Here is a 6862-nt window from a genome sequence, read left to right as displayed (position 1 = left end):
AAGTACCCAGTCTTTATTTCAGTGACAGTATTCGTTGAAAGAAACCACTATTTCCGATTTAGTAGGTAGCATGTGACTCTCATAAACAATGTATTTTATACAGGGTGACTGCGAAATAAGTGCAAATATTTTAACCACGGCATCCCCCACCCTAGTAGAGCCGAAATATAGAAAAAACAAATTAAAAATCGAATGGGGCAAAACCCCCATGAACCACCCTCGATACGAAGGCACTGAGCCACCTTGTAAACAGAGTTGGAAAAACGTTCGAATAAAAACGACCTAAACACTTTCAGTTTCAATTAAAAGTAAAACCGACTTTTTGCTGCTTATCATTCGTTCATTCATTTACTCATTCATCATCGTTAAAGGTCAATGTGAAAGTTTTTTGGTAATTTTGATTCTGATGGATGTTTGGTCCTTGTCACAACGATTTTAGATTGTTTATTGGAACAGAAATAAGAGCAACTTAGAATGCTACTACCTTTTTACAAGAAATTTTGAAAATGTTGTCCTTGACTAGCAATACAGGCGTCAGAGCGTTGCAAGAGGTGTGTTGATAGGTAAAAACCACTTTCACTCGTTGAAGCTCTTCGATAATTTCTGGACACTGTTGATTTCCACAAACGAACTGTTTCATCCAACCGATACACATTTCTCGAAAACCGTCTCTTGCAATCGTATTTGTGGACGAGCATGTGGAGTTTGATCGGACAAAAAGTGAGTTACACAACGTGGACAATCAGCGGGCTCCAAACCCTTTACTTTGTCAACATGGTATGGATGTGGCCGTATTCTTTTAATGTAGGATGCACTACAAGCTGTGAAAATCCAACTTCTTCTTTCTGTCCTATCACGGCCACGATCGTGAGTTTGAAGTTGAAGGTACCATGATCTCGGAGTTTTTCTATCACTCATGCAAATGTTCGCCCACACCAATTACCATATCGACACAATCTGCATGGGAAAACTCCACCATAAACCGATTTCACCGACCGCTCGATGCTAACTGGCCCTTCTCGTGTTTTTCACGTTGGGATTAAAAAAGTGCCTGATAAAGTAACTTTTTTGGTTTTTAATCCGACTCGCTCTATTCCATTCATTGTAGTAATTATGTAGGTCACAAAACAGTCCAGCGGCGCGTACAACAATTTACATTTAATTTCAAATAATTTTTTCTAGACACTGCTACTACTTAGGACCGTGAATTTTACCCAGTGACATAATCATATTGTGAGCTATTCCCCATTTTTTTTTGCATGTATTTCGCAATCACCTTGTATAACTTTTCGTGACGGTAGTACCAAATTGTGGAAATATCCCGAATTATTCTTAAAGAAATTGATACATGAATTCTAAACAGGTTTTTTGTGGGGACTTTTTGCTTATCCGGCATACATAAGTGTAAAGTGTTAAAGTTTGATTTGTATTTACTAAAATTCGGAATAAAATAACTGTGAATACATTACCTAAATATAAGGAAATTGGATACATCAAGCTTAATTTTATCAAATACATAAAATTAAATTACAGTAATTGCTGAAAATGTTGCCCATCTTGTTGTTATAAACTCATAAATGAACTCTTGGTTTAACTCAATCGATCTCATGCCTCAATGTCTCGGAAGTATTGTTTAAGTAGTTAATTTCTTTTGTTTTGCTCAAACTTAATTTCTCCAAATTTTTGACAGATGTTGGATAATTTCTGTTCTTTAATTAAATAGGACCAGGACTAAGATCACGAGATCTCGAGGGCTAGATATTCTTCTATATTTCGATTAATCCTGGTCCTAGTCGAATGCGCTGTACATGCGTCTTGTTGAAAATAACTTATTTCCATTTTCTCGTCATGAAGTTGTGGTATACCTAAAATCTGCTAAAATTTTTGCGGATCTCTACTAGCGATTAGGTTAGCTTGAAGAGGATTACATTAATCACATAATTATTATTACCATGATTACCTTAAAATTTATATAGGCCTTCACTAATTGCAGCCCAAACATCAATTTTTTGAAGATGAAGAGAAAAGTCCCAACATACTGTGATAACCCAAACTTCCCGCCTTAAATTGAGACTTCAAAAAGTTTGCAAGGCTCGCGAACAATTCAAAAATTCAAAATTTGGTCTTGGCTGTGATCGTCTAACAAAGTGGGACCTACGTTGTTTTTTTTTTTGAAAAATGGCGATAGACGTTCTTTCATACAAGTGAGCATACACTGCGTGCGAGTAGAGACCGCAAGAAATAATAGACAACATTTTTGGGAGGGGGCTAAAAATTGCACCTCTCTCTAGGAGGAAAAGAAGCTGGGAGCGAGGGCGACTCGTGACATGCCATCAGGCTGCCCAAGGGGGGGGGGGGGGGAGATCGCATTCACTTCTCAGCCTCAAAAACCCCCTATGGTTTATTCACCCATATATAATATGTGCATCGCAAATGAAACACATAAAAATATGACAGAAAGAGACAACCGCGAGTTGACAAGACACACATATGGGAAAGCGAACAAGTGTAAAAACCCTACGTATATGTTTTTGAATCAATGCAAATATCTGAATATCACAAATTTAATAGAAATAAAGGAAAATCTGAATTAAAGTAACTGGATGCAAATACACAAGTTATTACAGGCGTGTGGCGGCAAATTTAAAATTACTACCGCAAAACATCTCTCTATCTTGGGTCTCGACTATTGGACCAAGTCGACAGCGTTACAACATCGCGACCGCCCCTGAATTTTATACAAACCTGCATCTTTTGTGCAGGTGACGCGATAAATCTCGCCAGCCCGACTAGGAACCGCGCTCTTCGCGTCTGCCACGTATTTCGGTGTTATTTATCTCAATTCCATTTTAAATGTTCAATTTCTTATAACACTGATATTAACGACAACTGAACAAGTGTTAAAGTCTCAAAGGGCAATAAACAACATTTAAATTCGCCATGCAGTCTTGTGAAATTTTAAACAAATAATTCTTAAGTGAGATTAAAATTGGACATCAGATAATTTATACGATGGAAACATTCATCAACAAAATATTTACAAAACAAAACTAGCAAAGATTTATAAAAACAAAAGATCTGGTGTGAAATAAACTTGCGCAAATAAAAATATTATGTGAGGTTAAAACTGAGGATAATCAAATTTACGTTCAATTAAAATTATACAACAAAGGAAAATTACTCAGGTGAAAATTGTGAGATAGAGAAATATTGTATGAGGCGAAAAATTGCAAAGCTAACAAAATTTACATGAGATAAATACTTGCCATACTTTATCAACCATTCAAACAGAGAATTTATATGACGTTGAATTATGTCTTGATCCAAGTGATTGGTTACTAAAAACAATTAGCTTTGAGGGTTTATAATACCGTGAACTGGTTATCCCAACAAAACATATAATAAATAAACACAAAAATATCCAGTCATCGTTGCGAGGAAAAAGCGCCTCGGTGATGTACCTTTTAGCGTTGCGAGGAAATGCCTCGATGATGTAAATTTTAACGTTGCGAGGAAATGCCTCGGTGATGTAATCAATCTTTAACGTTGCGAGAACATGCCTCCGTGATGTAATCAGTCTTTAGCGTTGCGAGGGCATGCCTCGGTGGTGTAATTAATCTTTAACGTTGCGAGGAAATGGTTCGGTGGTGTAATGATGATAATGATGATAACTGCCTAAGGGAAGAAATTATTTTAACCCCCTGCCAGTTCATACTATAATGAATTTTGTTAATTTAACTGCCGTAAATGAACTATTAGCAATCTTGTGTGAAGAATTAAGTGTTATAATGTAACCCTTACGTATTAGCATCCAGAAACTTATTCATTCATAATTAGACGAATAAAATCAAACTAATCCTGACTAAGTGAATTGCATGAAAACTCCTAGCAAATGTTTGTTAAATTGTGTTAGCACCAGTTAACGATTCAAAGCCTAACATTAACTGTGAATTTACAAACAATGAATTGAATTTACACGGTTTGGCGTCGTTCAAAAATTCGCCTTTTCCGATTAAAAACCGCAAGAATTAGCTGCGCGTGTTGGACAAAACTGTACGCCGTCCGTTACGATTAATTTTCGTTAAACAAAGGCTTTCTCCCTTTTATTAACATCAAACCAACTAATTCAACCTAGCCAACTTACAGCAATACAGCGTCTTTTCACATGCACCCACTACCCACTACACCGAACCAAAAGGTAATGAATCACGCTTTCATCATGTTCTCGCCATGCCGCTCTCTTGTCAAGGCCAACTACCGCCCTCTAACTAAACATGCAGAACTACTAACTACCCCCAAGCGCCAACGTGCACATGCTTGCCTATGTTTAACGATTTTTGATTGATTTTTTTTTTTTCTCAAATTCAAATTATTCAAATATGTGATTTCGGGTCGCTGTTAATTAATTTCAGCGCGACAGCGTGATTCAAATTCGGTCACCACATTACTTATGTGGATTTCCGATGCTTCATACTCTCATATTTTGAGAAAGAATGTAACCACTTAAATGAAATCAGGCTTCGTCTGTAAAACAGCCGCAGAACATATAATGTGTACAAAAACCCCCGGCAGTCGGCTTCATGTAATTCTTATACACACATGCTACTCGATAAGGAAACAATGCTAAATTTTTTCTCTGGAGTTTTTTCTTATATTTCAACCTTTCACTTCTCTCGTTTCTTTGTAGAGTCAAAATTTCTCGGAACTTTATCACACACAAATCGTTATAATGCGTTTCAAAAATAGGCGGAGTCGACCATGTGGTTAGGAAATTTTTCATAGAATTCGTCCCAAACCGCTTGAATGGCGTACTTCCATATGCACACCGTTTACATTTCCTTTCGAAAACACGACTCAATCATAAATGCTTTCTGCTCTAAGAAATGCCATTTTTCAGTGAATACGCAAAAACATATACAAAGTTCTGAAAGAACTGTTTTTAATGTAAAGATTACTTCTCCAGGAAGAAACAACAACCAAGAAAACAAGAAAAGTAAAATGGATCCCTTTAGCAATATTTGTTTCTGTCTTTTTCTCTGTAAATCGAAAATGGTAACTCATTATGGTCCCAAGCAGGTTTTTCGTTCTCTGGAATCAAAACAGTAGCTATTTACCTTGACAGGGCATTTACTTTGATAAACTGATGCTGAAAAGTTTAATTTGTAATGCAAAAATTATTCCGTGTTTGTATAAAATAGGTAGTTTTTTTGTTACAAGTACCTAAAATACAGTTCTTAGTTACAAACAATATTTTTTACTTACAGCTGTCAAAAACAGCAACGATTAGTCCGTAAAAACTGTTTTTATGTACTAGTCCGACAAAATCTTTTAGATCGAGTCCGAAAAAAATTCATTTTATGGACTTAAATATGTCTGTAAAATACATAACTATATATTTTTGGGAGCCTATGCATGTAGAGTATTTTTTTACTTTAAGTATCTCTTTCTTTGAACCGACGTTGTCAAATTTGTATCTATAGTTCAACAATGTAATAACTTGGGGATGCACAATTAGGTGTGCTTCGAAGTGGAGGGAAAGTTCAATATATCTGTGTACAGTACTTTAATTTTTTTTTTTCGAAATCATTTCTTCAATATTTAAATTGAAGTGAAAGAAACCTAATAAGTATGTAAATATGATCTGCCAATTTAATGTTTTTATCGCAGACTTCGAAAAGCGTGATGTGTTAACTGTCTCAAAAAATTAACCTTAAGAACAAAGGTCAAGATCGTCTAACAAAATACGTATTAGTACTATTTACAGTGGTTTATTGTCTTTTGTATACCGACTGGAAATAATTAAAGATTACAATGGATGAATAACATTTAAATTATTTACTGAGGGAATGTCGTGTTCGACAGGAGATATAATGTAAAATATGGAAACTATTCAAGGAACAAATATCAGGAATTTAATAAGAACTAATAATACAACGTGACTAAAAATATTTGGCATCAAAGGCGACTTTGAAATTTCAAGAAAATGTACCGTTTTGTATGAATTATTATGTTATGAGCTTTTTGCAATCGACATGGCAGTCAACCCCAATCATTTAACTAATTAGTTACTCACAATTATAGTAAATTAAGTAAAAAAGCGGCAAAATAATTAACATAAGAAATTCCAAAGCAGCCATTGATACCAGAATCATTTAGAGAAACTGTGTATTCTGCATTTATAAACCAGTGGAATAATAATAGGTCAATTAATTTTCGTGACTGCTGCTTTCGTTGGTATTTTATACCACTCATGACGCTATTAATTCCCGAACTTTGCAGCTATGTTTTTTTTTTAATTTGGCACTTTTGAGCTGCCTTCATCCTTCACAATTTTTCGAGTTAGTTACACTTATTACATAAAATAAATGTTTTTTGAGAAATAATAATGAATAACTCATTACATGTAGAAATATCACTGTAAAAAAGTGGCATTTCGTCCGGTGGACTCGATTACTATACTTCCTTAGCTTTCGCTCGGGAAGTAAAAATGAAAACTATAATACAACGTAAGCACTTTAAATACAAAAAGTCATTGTTCTCAAAAAAGAAAAACGTGTTATATTCCACTTTCCACTTGAAAATATGATTTCGTAACTGAAAACTAATGTTACCCAAGTGAATACTGTTAGAGAAAGTTTTATTAGAAAGTGTTATTGGTTTTTGAAATTTTTTAATCTACTTCATAAATAGCTTCTACGTAATTTGTAGGAAAATGGCATGAGGTAATATAATACATAGTAAGTTTTATTTATTTGAGTTTGATATTTTTCCCTAAGGAAGAAGGATCACTTGATATGTACTAACACAAACATGAATCCGTTATTGATCAGACGACACCGAAAATGTCAGCAAACTGTTAATA

The sequence above is a fragment of the Zophobas morio genome, unplaced genomic scaffold, assembly GCF_036711695.1.
Source record: "Zophobas morio isolate AGI-343-1 ecotype UQ-CSIRO unplaced genomic scaffold, CSIRO_AGI_Zmor_V1 ptg000005l, whole genome shotgun sequence".
NCBI lineage: Eukaryota > Metazoa > Arthropoda > Insecta > Coleoptera > Tenebrionidae > Zophobas > Zophobas morio.
This window is presented reverse-complemented; position numbering follows the sequence as displayed.